The sequence below is a fragment of the Pantherophis guttatus genome, chromosome 7, assembly GCF_059756535.1.
Source record: "Pantherophis guttatus breed Tessera chromosome 7, ASM5975653v1, whole genome shotgun sequence".
In the NCBI taxonomy this organism is placed as follows: domain Eukaryota; kingdom Metazoa; phylum Chordata; class Lepidosauria; order Squamata; family Colubridae; genus Pantherophis; species Pantherophis guttatus.
Genome location: NC_142069.1, coordinates 93,364,191 through 93,382,075, shown reverse-complemented (window position 1 = coordinate 93,382,075; position 17,885 = coordinate 93,364,191). Strand labels below are relative to the sequence as shown.

At 39.4% G+C, this 17,885-nt stretch overlaps 1 protein-coding gene and 2 long non-coding RNA genes across 3 annotated transcripts in view; 1 reads left to right on the top strand and 2 right to left on the bottom strand.

Moving 5' to 3' along the window:
• The window catches only part of SEMA3A (semaphorin 3A), a 128,993-nt gene that overhangs the window by 88,907 nt on the left and 22,201 nt on the right, over positions 1-17,885 (bottom strand). The gene's annotated exons all lie outside the window — the stretch shown is intronic.
• On the bottom strand, positions 810-14,980 carry LOC117670008 (uncharacterized). The gene is made up of 2 exons (XR_004592561.3): positions 11,606-14,980; positions 810-10,138 (listed from the first exon to the last, which is right to left on the bottom strand). It is a non-coding gene; the product is annotated as an uncharacterized LOC117670008 (long non-coding RNA).
• LOC117670009 (uncharacterized) lies at positions 11,948-15,473 on the top strand. Its single transcript, XR_004592562.2, has 2 exons — positions 11,948-12,011; positions 14,960-15,473. It is a non-coding gene; the product is annotated as an uncharacterized LOC117670009 (long non-coding RNA).

Sequence of the window (17,885 nt, the reverse complement as noted above, 5' to 3'; positions counted from 1 at the left end):
GATCCCATGGTTTGCTGAGTAAACTAAGTCACATCATCTGCTAAACCATAAATTATGATTTGCAAGCCACAAGGACTGAGTTTGGTGAAGTACACTAAGCCAGAATAAACAATCCATATTTCACTTAGCACAGTGGGGGAACCAGCTGGCGTTTCCATACTGAGCAGACAATTTAATAATGTTTGCCTAAAGCTTGTATTATTTACTTAATGAGTAATACACTGGAATCTCTCTGGAATCTTAATCATGCCTTCAGAGTTCAACCATTCCTTCATTTTGGATTTAAGAATGGATTTCTCGCTTTTCACTCAGAAATGATTTCCTTTATTTTTAAAGCGAAGGATGAGATACAGGTGCGTAACAATACTTAGGCCTCAGGGAATCCATGCAAAGATAACAGCCATCAGTCATGGTACATAACAGCCAATCTTGTCCTCGGAAAACCAGCTGGTTTTGATGGACCCTGGCCAGGCAGGTTCTCTCTCTCTCTCTCTCTCTCTCTCTCTCTTGGGTGTTCTTGGAGACCTCATACACCCCATCTTCAAGAGTTCATTATCAGCACCCTTTCTCAGGTTAGTATCTGCTTCAGCAATCTCTTCTCTGGTCACCTATCCAGTAGGAATTATTTAATTAGCCTGAAGGCCAGACGAGACGGACCTGTTCAGTGGCTTTTATTATATTCTCCATTGCAGCAGAAAGAAAAAAGAATGAAGGCCCATGGTGAAGAGACAGAGAGTTATTTATTTATTTATTTATTTATTTATTTATTTATTTATTTATTTATTTATTTATTTATCTATCTATCTATCTATCTATCTATCAAAATTTATATGCCGCCCTTCTCCCATAGGACTCAGGGCAGCTTACACAATAAAAGAACACAATAAAATACTAAAACCAAGTTATGGCTAAAGTTAAGAAAGTTCTTTCTAAATTAATATGTTTTACTTGCAATTTATGGAATGCTATTTTCATTTATTTGAAATACTTCCTACTAAACATCTCTGATTCAGTGGTGAAATCCAAATTGTTTTACTACTGGTTCTGTGGGTGTGGCGTGGTGGGCGTGGCGTGGCGGGTGTGGCTTGGTGGGCGTGGCAGGGGAAGGATACTGCAAAATCCCCATTCCCTCCCCACTACTGGGGGAAGGATATTGCAAAATCTCCATTCCCACCCCACTCTGGGGCCAGCTAGAGGTGGTATATGACAGTTCTCCAAACTACTCAAAATTTCTGCTATTAGTTGTCTGAACTGCTCAAAATTTCCACTACCGGTTCTCCAGAAACTGTCAGAACCTGTTGGATTTCACCCCTGCTCTGATCCCTGGAGTTGGTCAGGGGAACCCCCTTTTCTTCTTTCTTGGTTGGTGCACCAAACAGACAGCAAAGAAAATCAGGGACACAGCCCGGTGTAAAACTGGTATCAAGGCCGAAGGACAGTTATGGTAATCGCCTATTTGTGGTGATTTTCTGCCACATAGTGTTAACCACAAACTTCCTGCCTTGTGTACATCGTGGCTTTTAAAGAGGTTTGGCTGAAAGCTTTTGTTTCTTTCTGGATCTGTGTGCGATCAACATTCATCAGGCTACATATACATCAAATATTACTAACATCTGGGCTTTTTTCCTCCTTTTTTCATACACATGTAAAAGCCAAAACATATGATAAATAGACTCCTACAGTACATCTGTTCTTGGCCTGCACCACTTCAGAATGAAAAGGAATCAAATCTTTGATTGCTTTCCCATATTTTTAAAAGCTCTTCACACAGGAAACTAGCACATTCTAAGTTGTTTTTTTCCCTATAAGATGCTAGATTTGTTTAGTATATACAGGATATTTTTAATGTTCAATCCATTTCCATGTCTACAGTCAGGCGAGGCAGAACCCACATATAACTCAATCACCTCTGTTCACTGAATTGTATTGATCGACTTTAAATCACTGCTAAAGTCTGAGTGAAAGCTATATATTTGCAGAAAATATATTCTGTACCAGGACATGTTTCTCCCTACTGAGCTGAATATATTTTGTTCTAAACAGTAATACAGCTTCCAGAATAGTAATTTGAAACTTTAGATTCACACACCTCAAATTATTCTTGCACACCCAGGAGTGAGAAAATGAGTCTTCATCAGACAACTTTGCTTCTAGACAAGCTTTAATTATGCAATTTCCTCATCTAGTTTACATAATTAGGTTGGGTGTGGAATATTTAGATAATTATGTTTTCCAAGTACAAGGCTAAATATAATATACTTCTATTGTTGACAAAACATAGGTCTGATATCATGGATCTGCAAATCACCCGAACAGATTAGTGGCTTTTGAATTCTCCATTCCCCAAACTCAGAATAGCTGTTCTGATTTGGGGAGGTTTTGAGGCTTTGGAGAAAGGAGTATCCTGAGGTCAAAATAGAGGTCAGGTTCAGAACATTTCTGAAGTGATGGGAGCAGCTCCTTTTCTGTATGATGAAGCAGCTGTTTGAAAAATGAGTTTTGAGCATAAATTTTGAAATCAAAACACTTCACATTCTTCTAATATTATTAGGGGACAAGGCTGTTTTACGTAGGCTGTTGGGAGCTTTGTAGAAGCAACAAATGGTTAAACCCTTCCATTTCCACAAGCCATCCACCAGGGTTTTCCATGAAAAAAAACAACAAGTATCTTAGATATTTTCTTGCAGTGCTCTTCTGTTAAAGTGTGATGTGGTCTTTGAGAGGGTACTCATTTGCTGTCTGGGTCCTTTAAAGAAGATATTAACTGGCCCCCATTCCTTCAATGTCTCACCAGTGATCTGAGTTACCAAATATATACTCAAGAAATGGTTATGCCTTCATCAAAGGATGCACCTTGCAATGTTTTTCCTTTGATTGAGCATTCACTTCAATCTATACTTCTATCAGATAGAAGAAGAAAAGTTGAATGTTTTGTATATGGAGCTTCTCAGTCATCCAGGCCATGGTTGTCCCAAAGGGGCTTTTTCAAAAGGCAACTGGACTTTCTTTGTTCTTCCTTGAGGATGTTTTGCTTCTCATCCAAGAAACTTCATCCAATAACTGAGGAAGCTTCTTGGATGAGAAGCGAAATCTCTTCAAGGAAGAACAAAGAAAGTCCAGTTGCCTTTTGAAAAAGCACCTTTGGGATAGGTGAATATTTCCTTCACTTGCCTTAGAAACTGACCCAAAAGCCAGTTATCCATTTGGGATAAATATCTTTTGGATCTGTCCCTCCCCAAAAGAGTTTAAAACAAATTTCTTCCAAGGCAAAATATTACATTTTCTCTTTCTCCCCCTCCCTCTCTTTTAAAAGATCCATAAACCAAGACTTACTAAAAGAATGTACAGAGGTTTTACTCAGTATTAAATACAATTGATCAATGTTACAATCACATGCACAATAAGGCATTGAGAATTAATAGGTAATCTAATGCTCTTGGGATTTTTAAAATATACAAATCTTTTTGATGTTCAAAGCATTAATTGTATCTGAAACAACAATCTGGTCTCCTCAATCTATAAATGTTCCTCAATTTTACACACAACTGAGCATATAAATGGAACATTTTAACTGCTATTTCAGTTTATCTAAGCAATCTAAATGTTGCCTCCTTTTTTTTTTATACTGAATGATACAGAATAAGGTAGCAGAGAACCTGAAAACCAATATTTAATTCCGAGGGTCCCAGCATTCAGTTTGGGGAGGCATGGGAAGATGGATTCAGTGTTATGTCTAAAACATGTCCATACGATTTTTAGGAAAGTTTAGTGTAATCCTGGCTCTCTCCTCTATAAATTCCATTCTCTATAAAGATTTTCTCCTCCACCTCAAGCCCATTGCCTCCAATTTAAAGCTTAGTAACTAAGATTTAGTAATAATGGGCTCTGTTATTCCTCTTAATTTTTAAATGGAGTCAGAAATATAAAATCCCTTCCTATTAAAGCTACTGTGATACAGTTTGGAATAAAAATATTCTTAAAAGGGTTACAGATTTACAACAACATTTCACTTGTTTCCAGAAGTTGTTCCAGGAACATGGTACAGCTACAGAACTCTTGCCAATCTAACAGCATTTATGTATAGCCAGGAGGGAAAAATTGCTAAACAGAGTAAAGGAAAAGAATACTAAAGGAATATACATGTATGAAAGTTTATATTATAGGATTAAGGTGAAATGTGATGACAGTAGCAGTTAGATTCAGAGTCAAAGAATGGCAGCTTTGTCATCACATTCCACCTTAATCCAATGAGATAAACTTTCATAATGGGGTGAATTTGTATATTGGAAGAGAAACAAGCTAAATAAAAACATTTATTCCTGTCTTGGCCTCTCCTGTGCCTTCATGAAAGCTAATCCACTTACTTAGCCTTTTTAAAAATACCTCCGTTGTGCATTTTGCGTGACTCTGCTCCTTAGGGAAGGTGGATTTCCCTCCTCCTTCCTTCCTCCTCATTCCACCTCCAGGCTTTTTGGAAGGGTGGGGTAGGGTGGGGGGGGGTTCCAATTTATTAGGCAGGCTATGTTTCCTTCGGGGCAAGAAGCAGGAGTGGGTACTTGGAATGAAGACGATCAGGCCCAATCTCAGATTTTGGATTTAGGAACTCACAGAGAAGTTGGCAAATTGGCTAAGATTGGGTTTGTTGAGTCAACCTGTCTATGGAGTTTCTCAGTCATCCAGGTCCTGGGTGTCCCAAAAGGGCTTTTTTCCAAAAGGCAGTTGGACCTCCTTTGTTCTTCCTAAAGAAAGTCCAGTTGCCTTTGGAAAAAAGCGCCTTTGGGTTGAGTCAGTCTGGTCTGCATCCATTTGACTCAGAAAACCAGCTCAATGGGAAGTTTGCAATTTAATTGTCACCTGGAACTATCTGACCATGAAGAATCCAACTGCCAGTCTGACTAAAAACATTATTTGATTTGGACACTCTGCTGAATTATTTTTTAATCTAATTTGCAAATGCAGAGCTTGGTAGAGTTTATTTGCATTAACCCTCCACCCCCTTTAAAGCCTTTCCCCCCCCTCCTCTCAGGCATTCATGCTCAAGGTGCGATGGTCACCAGCAGCACCTCTGGGCCACAAGAATATCAGCACAAGCTTCAAAGAGCACACAAAAGCCGCAGCCTTGTAAAACTCAGATGCGCAACCAGTGGACAAACATTAGGGGTGTGTATGTGGGGGGCCAACTCTAGGATTCCTTTTCCATTTATCAAGGGGATACGTATTTACAAAAATAATTTTCAAAACATGACGTGTTTTGCAAGTTGGCTACCCACGGACTAGCTTTGACTTCCCAGCTATTAAACTGTCCCAATAGTTCATTTAAAGACATATATTAAAAGAAAATGCACAGCAAAATGCATTATCTCTTATGTATCAACATCCAGAGGAATTTTGTTGTTGTTGTGAATGACTGTGAATGGTTACAAATTATAATGGAAAAGAAGTATTTTAAAGGACAAATAAAATCAATGAAAAATATAGCAATGAGAAATTAAAAACATGAAAATTTATTTTAACATATGTATGATCTTTATAAATACCTTAAGATTGAATATAATGACCAGTGATATAATGAGAAAGATATTTTGTGAAACTGAATGGCCAATATAGAGTAGAGTACAGAACAGTATAGAACAGAACAGAACAGAACAGGAACAGAATTCTTTATTGGCCAAGTGTGATTGGATATGCAAGGAATTTGTCTCCAGTGCAGAAACTCTCAGTGTACATACAAACAACAAAGTGATAAGTCATAGATCATAAATCATAAGATACAAACAAGTGATTCTCCAATAGGAGAAGGCAGTAGGAAAGATGAGAAGATGAGAAAGATAGTAGCACTATAGCCCTACTACATGGGTAAATATCTTTAGGCATAAGACAATGTTGTGGGAATGAGGTGTTTAGCAAAGTGATGGCACGGGGAAAACCTCTCTGTGTCTAGTTGTTTTGTGTCTATGCAATGCCCTAGAGCAGCTTCTTGAGGGGAAAAGTTGAAACAGTTGATGTCCAGGATGTGAGGGGTCTGTCTGAGTTGGAGATGGATGGATACTGGACCCATCTGAAGAGCAGCAACTGAAACGTTGATGGCCATTTCCTCCAAAAGATCAGTCTCACTAAAGTCTAGACACCTTCCAAAGGGGGTTACGAATTACAGTGAAACAAACCAGTTTTCCTGTTTGGAGGTTTTTGCCAATCTCCTCTTTCAAAAGGACACCTCCGGAGCATTTTCTTGATCAGGCATCCGCCAAAGGAATCCAATAGGAAATGTGTGGTTAATATTTCCAATGCTCCGAGGTCCCATTCACACACCACATGAAGACTGGACCCACATAGGTATTCTCTGCAGCTGTTTTGAAGAAGGGGCTTGCCACACACGCCAAGTCATAACTGCAACATTAATGTGTCAGCAGCTGTAGCCTAGGCAGACACGTTACTGGCACATCCACCCTACAAACATCTGGAACATCAGTGCAGTCAAAGGAGATGGGAATCAGATGGAACACCTGCAGTGTTTTCGTTCTTGAACTGAAGCGGAGATTCTCTGATTTTAACCTTTCCTATCAGATTTACACGAATGTTGGCAATTCCAGCTCTGTTGTTCTGTTGATTGATAGGATTGTTACAGTTATGTCTAGCTGACCCTCATTTTGCCCCCATTATTGGGAACTGAATTAAAGATATGGTAGTTTTCTCTCTCCCCTTTATGCCACGCTACTTAAATGATTTAAACCTAAATTAGATTGGATTTAACGATTTCAGACCAGCAACAGAGAATGATGCATCTGATATGTATCAATTAATAAATTGTGGTTGTGTTCTGATAAAACTAAAGGGAATGTTTAAGACTAAAGATGCCTTTTTTAGTGCAAACCTTTTTCATATTTCATTCCTACAGTTGCTACAGAGCACAAGTCCTGACAGGCTGGGAGAAAAGATGGGACCTCTAGCCCAAAAATGAGCTAAGGGTAGGAAGGCTAATTTGGAAAGAAGATAATGGTCATTTTAGCAATCCAGATTAGCATCACTTTTGTGATCATTTTGGAATATTGTTTCTTGGGGATATTTTTTATTTTTTATCCTGCTAGTTTACTCCTACTATCACAAAGGCAACAGAAATGTAAGGCAAATGCTTGCTAGATTTTGGAATCTGTCTTCCAAAAAGTTCCATTTCCAACTAAGGTCCAAATCGCTTCTCCAAATATCTATTTGGATATTTTTTATGTTTTATTACAGGCATAAAAAGATATAAGGTACACCTGCAAAAGTAACTCTGGGGCACAGCCTATTTTTTTCAGGTTGGTTTGGATGCTTCTCTTTTTGTTGGATTTCAGAAAGAGTTTTTTGATAGGTTTTGGGATGGAAATATTGAGTTTCTCTTTCCTGTAATCTGGAGATTTGCAAATGCAGAGGTATTTTCACATCTGGTGCAATGCTTTGCATTTTAGAATATACACTCTTTAATCTCATTTATATGTAATGTAAGCCACACACAGCCAATTTCCACTGAGTGGTATAGAAACCCTCCAAATAAATAAACAATTATTCACAGAAATTATATGTTGAATATTCCTGAATCAATTTATCTCCTCCTGCTCCAATTTGAATCTCTTCCTCATTTCCTAATTTGAAACCATTATGTCTAATTTGACTCAAAATTGAGTCAAGCACACCTGCAATTCTCTTCAACGTATGCTATTTTGTCAATGGCTGTGAGGAATTCTGAAAAGAAATATTCAAAATAGCCACTTAAACCACATTTCACACTTAAGTCTTTAAGTGTTCACAAAAGCTGGTTAGCGGCTCAAGAGGAAATTAAGCCACTATCCTAAAGTGCCTGGGATATTATAATGAAATATTATCATCACAGCTAACCTTTACAATCTTCATGTGATCCATAAAGGCATTACGCACAGTTTTAGGACATAGATGTTCCCACAACTGGTTTTCATCTTTCCATGCAGGCTTAAAAAGCTTCACTATCACAATGTTGTTGTTTCTTCAAATAAAGAGGCTCTACCTTAAGATCCAAATTGCGTTACTGGAAATGGTCACATATTCCCTCTCAAGAAAGCAGCTTGAACTTTGAATGCATGAGATCTCAGCCCCTCAACTCATAGTGTAGGGCTTAGATTGACATGGCTGTCTGCAGAGGATGGGAGTCAAAAAAGTCAAGACCACCCTACCAAAGCCCCTTCCCTTTTTCATATATGGGCCACATGCACAGCCCACATCAAAAAAAAGGATAGGCCCTTTCATCGTCCTGTCAAATATCTGATGTATCAAAAAAAGTTCAAAATACTCATAAGCAAAATTCTTTTGAACATCACTTTTGTTAATAATCATAATAAAGATAAGGAGTATCTCTCAATCACCAGAAAACGGACACCATTAAGATAATTAAAAACAACAACAACCTTCCTCTATTGGCCCAGCAGACTGAAGTGCAGAGAAACAGCACAGGGTGAATTTAAGACTAGAAAGAAGCAAGATAACCACCATCTAACGAGGAATTCAATCTAGCATTTTACTAAAGAAACACATTTCAGATTATTAAATTGATGATGATGATTTTACAAATTTGTACATTGTATGTTCATCTTGGAAAAAAAGTTTCATTCATGCAAAAATGTGTATTTCAACATCAAAAGAAAACAAAAATCTAAACCCAACCGAAATGCTTGAAACAATCAAGTATTTGGAAATGCTGTTTTAAATATCCTGGTAATTCATTTTTAAAATATAAATTCTACCTGTGCAGATAAGAAATTCTAATGTTTACTGAAAATAACACAATATTTGGCCAAATATTATTGACTTTCCTAAGTTCTCTAGTTTCCCTGGGATTGCTGCCATTTTGTTTGTTTGTTTGTTTATTGCATTTTATGTCTCGATCTCCTCCAGAAGCTGAAAAACACTCATGACTCTAATTTCCCCCAACAATAACCGCTTGCAACAGAGATTTTGGGTTGGGAGAGAGTGATTGTCTTAAAGTCCCCCAATGAGATTCCAGGGCTGCAGGCAGACTTGAACCCGAGTCTGTCTCGGGTTATAACCAAACCCTAAGAACTCTACCGGCTGTCTAGAAGCGATCCCAGAAATGGCTTTAGAAGTACCTTGAGAAAGCTATTTGAGGAAGAAGCAAAGAAAGAGTCAGGGAGAGAAGAGAATTAGCGGTTAAAATGGCCGATCCAATACACTGCAAACAAATAATGGCTATAAATCACAGGGTCAGTAGCCAAATAGAAAAGCGGGTATCAGTGAATATTAAATATCTTTTTCCTTGGCACGGCAGGAATTCCGGTGCAGTTAATTATGCACATATACTTTTTAAACACCTTTTTGTTCCATTGGGAGCAAGAAGGTTTTGCATCTTTTTTTTTTATCCAGAGCAACTTTCAAAATCAGTTCAAGCTACTCTAAAAAAAGCAGAAGGACAGCAACTTGACTGAAGTGACTTTGCTCAAAAGAAAGTAGGCACACAATTGTTCTGGCTTTAGCATTAATAGGATAAAACTTTTCAGATGATGCAAGCGTTAGAAATAACTCTTGAAAATCCATGTAGGGGCCAAATAAACCGCTAAACAAAGAAGCAAACACGCTGGATTCATTTCCAAGCTCAGGATAAAAAGTTGCCTTCTCCAATGCTAAGAATAATACCCAGCGATGTTTTGACTAATCCAGCATTCAGTTTATGCAACTTAACTTCTCATCGTGTAATCAACTTCCCTTTGACAATTTGGATAGCTAGGAGCTGAAACAATGTCATATCTGATTCTACAATAAGTTTAATATGTTGAAGCAACTTTCCTCCAACTCGGCTTCACTATATTTTACTAGTGAGGTGAAAACTGCCATTTCCTGCTCTTCACATTTTGGATTAGACCCATGCCGTAACCGACTACCTCTTTCTACAGGCCACAGACACGAAAGGATGTTTGCCAAGGCCATCGTCCTTGAACCAGAAAGCCAGAGGATCAAGAGACTTCCTATAGTTGGTCCTTTCTGTTGGTTTACCATGGATCTCATTCTTCTCCTTGTCAGTCCAATTCTTTGAAGTTGTCACCAATTATCTCCTGTTTATGAAAACATGAAGGTTTTCCCACCAGACAGATGTAACACAGTCACTCTTTAAGCACACCTGATGGAACAATAGAGTTTGATATCAAATTCCTAGGAATGAGCATCAAATATTCCACCTTAATTGTTTGTTTTTCACCATGAAATTCAGTGGAGGCCCAAGGCTGGAACACAGGACCATGGAGAAACACATCCTTATCAAAGGGAAAATCCCGTCCCCTTCACAGTTATGCTGGCATTGCGAGAAATAGTTCATTTGAGTATATGTCCTAACATATATTAAAAGGACACGTTTATGTAATAAATGAGGTTATCAGGACCTGAACTTGTGTTGACTCATATTTCTTGCATTTCTTCTGCTACTACCATTATTTGGTCCCTCTTTGCTTATTTGGCCATAAACATATGAATTATCTCATTGGCATCTATCTGCTACTTTCAGAAGAGGGCAGGACCTGGGTCACCTATCTTGGCTTCGGCTACCAGCCTGACCAGTTCTTGGATGGAGCTCCACCAGAAAATGCCTGGACTCTGGGCTGGCTTAGAAAGCTGAAAAAAAAATCATGGAAGCCTGTAAAAGGCAACCTTCTTCTCTGTTGCTGCCAGGAAATTGCTTGGAGGTATCCTTGAAGGCTTCAGGAGCTCAATTCAAAGGAGAATTTATCTTTTTTTATATTTGTTAATAGCTCTGTACCAAAAAGGACCCTGTCACTAACACACAACTGGAAAGAAAAGCAAATTCAGTATTTATGCCAGCCCTTTGAGACAATCCAGGCAGGGAAGTAAAACAATATTCACTAATGCTACCTGTTTTGTTTTGTTTTTTGTAAGTTTACAGTAAAAGAACCTTGCAGGTCTGAAAACTCTTATGCCCCTCCCCCCACCTTTACTTCCCAAAGAACTAGGGAGGGTCCCCCCTGAGACGCTTTCCTCCTTTGGAGTCAGCTATTCTCTTATCTCATCTTCCTGCCTCCCAAGGTTATTCTCACAGCCCACTGCAATCTATGAAAGGGTAATTCATGCAGGGGAACAGCACCAGCAGAGGCAGCCAGAGAGGACAGCTCTGCCCCATTCTGTGAGAAGGAACCAGGGGACGGGTCCAGTTACTTGGGCATAAATGCTATTCAAAAGCCAGATGAATTGTGACTTGTGGAATTGAGCTACACTGAGCAGGGATGCCCTACAACCCAGCCCCAGCCAGGATACCTAGATAGGGAAGGTGTTACTAAAGAAGATAATGGACAGGCAGTTAGATAAAGTTGGATTCTATTATGAGTGCTTATTTTATAAAGGCTGCCATTAAACAAAGTTCTCGCATCTGAAAAGGCAACTTAGCTCTCTTTCTCCTATTCATGTGCAGCTCATTCATTCTCCAGAAAGATTTAGTTACTAATGCTGAACCCCGCCTGGTTGCTCCTAATGTGGGGCCTCTCGAGGTGTGCTGAGATTTGTAACCTCAGATAATGGATACTCTAAACCTCCTACAACTGAAAGCAGAAGAATCACCTGAATATCATGATGAACTTACTTTCTGGGTAGGTAATTTCTCTGCCTCTTTATGGATAGTACTAATCAAAGTGATTCTGCGTATTATTGAGCTCTAACTACTGGAATCTAAGTCCCATCCAAGGTGGTCAGTTAAAGTTTCACTGTTGGGGAAGTACAAATCCTCATTTGAGGAAGAGAAGATTCCAGGGAACACAGAATAAACCCATTTTGATCCCAGACCATCCATCCTTGGAGTCAGATCATGTCTGGAACATCCTGAATTACTTCTGGTTCCAGAATATTCACTTCTGGAGGATTCTGGATCACACGGAACAGCTGGATCAGTTCTATGTGGGTCAGAAACATAGAATTCTCTGGTCTTCCTGTCCCAGAAATTGGACATTTTCCACAGCCCTTGGGGCAGTCCTAACACTTCTGGATACAAGGTATTTGGGATTAATTGGAAAAAAGATAATTAGAATAATTTCAAGAGTACATCATGTGATGGCAGCAGCATCCAAATTCATGCTGTTTTAAAGGGACTAGTGAGGCTTAGGAGGCCCAAACGGATTGGGGAGGCACCATCTCAGTGCAGTGAAACGTCTCATTTGGCCTCAGTGAAATTTTAGGGTGAAGCCAGTTTTCCACATTTGGCTGCTGTGATTTGCTCACCGAGATTTCTGCGCACCCACTCTCCGTGCACAGGGGCTTGTGCATGATTGGAACGAAGTAGTGTGGTTGTTTGTAGCAACAAATACAAAGGGGCATCACTTCACTTTTGAGCGACACTTCAGCCAACCAAAGCTAAACCCAAAGCAAAGAGAAGCTTATCTATTTTCTTGCAGCCTATTGAGCACCAAGTTTGTGGGTTTGTAGACTGTAAAGTCATGTCCATGACACGCCCAAGAGTTGAGCTCAACTGAGGGAGGTTGGCTTGACAACATGCATAAGAATAAGGACAGCTGCTTTCCTTGTTTGCTTCTGGCCTTCCTGGAGACCTCTGTTTGGTTAGGCTTATTTAGCTGCTCCACAACATTTAGCCGTGCTCCCTGATTTAGGTCTGATGAAGCTTAAGATTTAACTTCATAGTAGGGATGGTGGTGAAAATTTATATTCTGCTACCACTGCAGGGATGCAGGAGCTTTGCCAGATTGTCAAAGACCAAATGCAGTTTGGCCTGTGGGCAGGAAACTCAGAGTTACTTTTGCTTGCTACTTTGCTTTAAAGTTGCCAGGTTCTGCACCAACCTGAATGGAGTCGCAGGTCTCTGCCTGTCCAGTTATAATGGACATTTTTCAGTTTGTACAGCCTGAGGCTAGGGAAAGAGTCCTTAAGAGACAAGAAACTTATAACTGGGCTTGGAGTGATGGAGTGAGGTTGTTACCTCAGGCAGTCTTGGGTAGCTAGGTTATTGATTGATCATTCTTATGGCAATATGAAAGAAAATGAATTAAAGGTAAAACACAAGGTCTATTTCCAAGATAAAATAGGTAAAAGAAAGCACAGTAATAAAATACATATATACTAAACACAAAGCTCAACGTTCAGATAAATACACCGGCTTTACATAATACTCTGATCTGTTTAGTAGAATGGATTTTAGCTGAATTCCCATGTCTGCAAACTTAGCAAGTTTCTACTCACAAAATGTATGTTACGGCCCTGGAGGAAATGGCATCTAATTGGCAGAGTGCCTCTAATGTATACCTGAGGCAGTGGATTTGCAGAAAAGACCAGCAAGTAGTATTTTACTTAGTGTATTATTGTATTTTTTTTACAGCCAGGATAGAAGAGAAAAGTCATTATATTCTACCTGAATAAGTTAATTTGGCACAGACTTCCTTAGATTTGGATGGAGTCTCAAACTAGGCGACCATATCTAGTGAACCTTGACTAATCTCAAAAACCTACAGTAAAGACCTATTAAGTATTTGGATAAGAGACTACCAGGAAATTCCAGAACTACAGGTTAGATTGTGAAGTTTAAAAAGTTAAAAAAAAGAAAAAAGGCCACCTTCCTTAAAATAAGTCCAAGGCCAGCCACTTCTGTGAATCTTCCACAAATCTTCATGGATTTGTCCCTTTGGGCCAAGCTCAGTTGGACTCAGCCTATAGTACATTTGCTTGGCAGGGAAATATTCCGTATTCTCCCCTCAACTTCCCACCATTTAACGAAGGAAAGATGCACATTAAATGCTGCTTTCCAAACTGTACAAAAGGGAAGAAGGAATGCTGCCTGGGTCCCATCAAAGGATCACAGGAAGACTAATACGAAGGAGGGAAAATACATTTAAAATGCAAGCTTTTAGTTTCGTGCAAATATTGACACTGGGATTAGTTTCCCGTGGAGTAATAATCAGAGACACGCTCCTAATGCTCATTACCTTTATTGTTTGAAGCAAGACTGTGGGATAACACGAATATGACAGAAAAAAGAAACCTCATTAAGAGCACCGCATGAAATCATTTCCCCATGGATCATCTGATTACACGGACATTTCTATCATCCAATTCCCGATTAAGTGCTACCAGCTGTTTTAGGGACTAGTAAATATTATTTTGACACAAGGAACTCAGACCTTCCATTTAACCTCTGGACTTTGTCTGAATATATTGAGTGTGACACACTTTTGCACAACTTAATATTTCTGCATGAATCTCTGCACTCGAAAAGTACTACCTGGGACCCAAATGGAAACAAAAAGAGGCCTTTCCAGGTGCAAATATAAATAGCTATTCAGTTCTCTCTGCCAGGTACGTGTTGCAACCTGGGTTTATCATCACCTTTATAATTAAACATATCCCGGCATATGTTACAGATACAAATTTTTAACTCACTGTTACAAGAAGGGCTCATTTTTCATCGGTGATTATTAAACTGTAGGCCTGAATAAAAGTTTTATTTCCAGATTTTGTGCAAAACTTGTTAAAGTAAGTTGAGTAAAAATAATGTTACACATTGCAAGGTGTGATATAAGTGTTTTCAGCACCCACAATGTGTGTTCTGATCTATTTATTTTTAGGGCAACTTTTTTTAAAAAAATTGCTTTTCACTATTCTAAATCTCTCGTTGTCTATCAGTTAAGGAGTTGTTAAAAAATTCCTGTATTTTTTGCCACCCAGATTAAAATGACTACCAATGTGCCAGCCATCCTTTGGTCTCTCAACCGCACAGTCATAGCTGCCATTTTGAACTTACGGATCTTTCTACTAGCATAGCAGCTGCATCCTTGCCAACCATACTCCTAGTCTTGGTTGATGTTACTTTTGTTCAGTTTTTCTGTGGCTTAACATGTTTACAAACCCAGTCTGTATTGCAGGAACCTAGAAAATGGGTAACTGGATCATGTGTGATATGAATGCTGCTACTGAATAATGTTTCTTGCGATTCTAGGCCCAAGAGAAGAAACTGAGGTCACCCAAGTCTTCAAGATGCACATCCTAGGTCTAGCCAGCCATCATAGAGTCTAGGACAATTGCAACTATTTTGCACAAGCTCCAAACTTCAGAGAAGGAGAACTTTGAAGAAAGGAGGGACAGGAGAAAGACAATCCACTGCATGGCATTTTGACTTGGTGCCCTTTGGTCTGTTGGACATTCATCATTCAAATCCAATATATTTGGAGGACACCAGACAATGGGGTTATTTTTTTACTTCTCCCCAAAAGGACTACAAATGCTAGAATAAATCCATAGAGATGGTCCTGCCACCTACTTCTGAAGGCCTCTGAAGGGCCACTGATTGCCTCTTGTTCACTATCAGGTTTTAGAAGCCTTTTAGAGACTCTGTCTATGGCACCCAACATTATCCCTTGGAGGGAAAACTAGACCTTCTTAATGTCATAATTAGCGCTGAATTTAAAGGCTAAATCTTCCTGTGCTGATTAAAACCGACATTTTAAATCATAGTTACAGTAACAATGATATCATCCTTTTAACAAATCTTTCACGGTCTAAATTATCTAAACATTAGATCATTAATAACCTCTAGTCAACACTGTATAAATACCACCGTATCAAACTACCATAATTTATTATGTATGTCTTATAACAACCTAATAAAACAAATGTAAAAGAAAAAAGAAAAGAAAAATAAAACCTCTTGGCAAGAGGCACTTGGAGCCCTCTTTATGAAAGTGAGCTTCAGGTTAGGCTTGCCCTCACTGGCAAGAAGCTCTCAGAAGTTTGTATGCTTTGTAAACTGACCTCTATTAAATTAAACTGAGCCCATGAGGAAAAGTAAGGAGTCGCCTGCTTTGTGCCTCAGATTCATAAATATGCAGCCATATAAAGATCCCTCTGATCCCGGCAACTCCAGAAAAGCTATTACATTTCATAATTAATGTTGCTTCACAGTTTCACTGACATCCATCTTGCCTTTCAGAAAGACCCCCAAGCTTATTTTATCAGGTAACCCGTCATGGTGGAGTGGCTTCCAAAGGATAGAAGTGATGATGAGAGAGGCTCATCTTGTCAACCTCATCTGGAGGGGAATAATTTAGTGCCGGTTTATTAAAGGCCCCCTGGAGTAACCCTTCCTTCTGGCAGTTGCAGATCCAATAGAAAACCCATGGCAGATGCCACAGGGGCACTAAATGAAGAAGAAGAAGAAGAAGAAGAAGAAGAAGAAGAAGAAGAAGAAGAAGAAGAAGAAGAAGAGGAGGAGGAGGAGGAGGAGGAGGAGGAGGAGGAGGAGGAGGAGGAGGAGGAAGAGGAAGAGGAAGAGGAAGAGGAAGAGGAAGAAGAAGAAGAAGAAGAGGAAGAGGAGGAGGAGGAGGAAGAGGAAGAGGAAGAGGAAGAGGAAGAGGAAGAGGAAGAAGAAGAAGAAGAAGAAGAAGAAGAAGAAGAAGAAGAAGAAGAAGAAGAAATTGCAGATGTGACAACTTACCCTCAGTCTGAATCCAAGAAGGAACAGGATTCTATGGGGTGGGATGGGCCAATTTTGAAAAGATAAGTAGGGTCAGAACTGGTTAGTGGTTGAAAATTTTTTAAAGTAGTCAAAAGGACATTTGTAGTTGAACAACATTAAGTCAGAATTTGAAAATAAATTGTGTGCTAATGATGAACACGTAATTGCTAAAATGTATAAACTTTTATTAAAATTTAAAACAGAAGAAGAATAAGAGCGTATGATAAACTGGGCTGCCAATTTTGGTCATGTATACCGATGGAACGTATATTTTTGGGAATTAAGATACCATCTTCTGTGCGACCAGGGTCTGGATGAAAACGATGGCTCAAGGTGGAATGCTAAACCCTGCTTTGGATGGTGTTTTCAAAGGATATTTCAGAGCATGAGTGTGTGAGTGTGACACTTGTCTGCAACACGTTATAGCAGCTGTTCTCACATGCTCTGAAGCACCCAGTTGACAATGAATCTGAAAGGCTGTGCAACCAATTCTTATATAGAGTTATTCTTTCAACATCTAGAACTTTTAACTAGATACTCTCTCAGCATTCTGAATGGTCCTGGACTATTTGACTTGACTTTCAACATAATAATTATTTAGCTTTATAGCTTTATCCCAGTTACCGATTAGGTTTAGGTTGTTTGTGTTATGACTTATTTAAATAAATTTCTTTTAATAAAAGTATTTCCATAAGCACCTTTTTCATATCATTCATAAATATCAAAACCACCAGGCCCAAATTAACCTACTTTGGATACTTTATGCAAAGATCTGGAGAAGGTTCTAATGCTGGAAGAGCTGGAAGGAAAGAGAAGAAGGCAGGACAACCAGAAGCAAAGGGAATGGGCTCCGTTTGAGGTGGAAGACCTCAAGGACCCGGGGGGGGGGGGTCAGGGCCTTTTCGTCATGGAGAGGATCTATCCACGTGGTTGACACTGACTTGATGAACACAACCCATCAACCGAGGTCACTGGGTCTAGCCTTTTTGGTATCTCCAGCTGAAGCAGAGGCAGACACCGGTTGCCTTTCCTCTTCAGTCTTTCTGAGACCTTCCCAGCCTGCTTCTCTCTGCCATTTCCTATGCAGCACAGCTAGAAGCTTCTCCTCTGCTTACCTCTGGCAGGTAGAGCTACAGATGAGGACTCTTGTACAACACTGCAACCTCTCTTTGCCATCGAGTTCTCAAATGAAAGGATCCACAAGCAGGAGACCGAAGGGATCGCATGGGGCTACATTATTTGGAAATGCCGTCTGAACAAGAGAAGCCAGAAGAAGCATCTGGTGGGTCTCTGCTCAGTTTCTTGAATGGGAGGCTTTACAACCACAATATTTCTGCAAACATTGTATTTCTATAGTAACTTTGGTTGTATGCCCAGGATTGCTCTTTGTTTTATATATATTTACTGTATA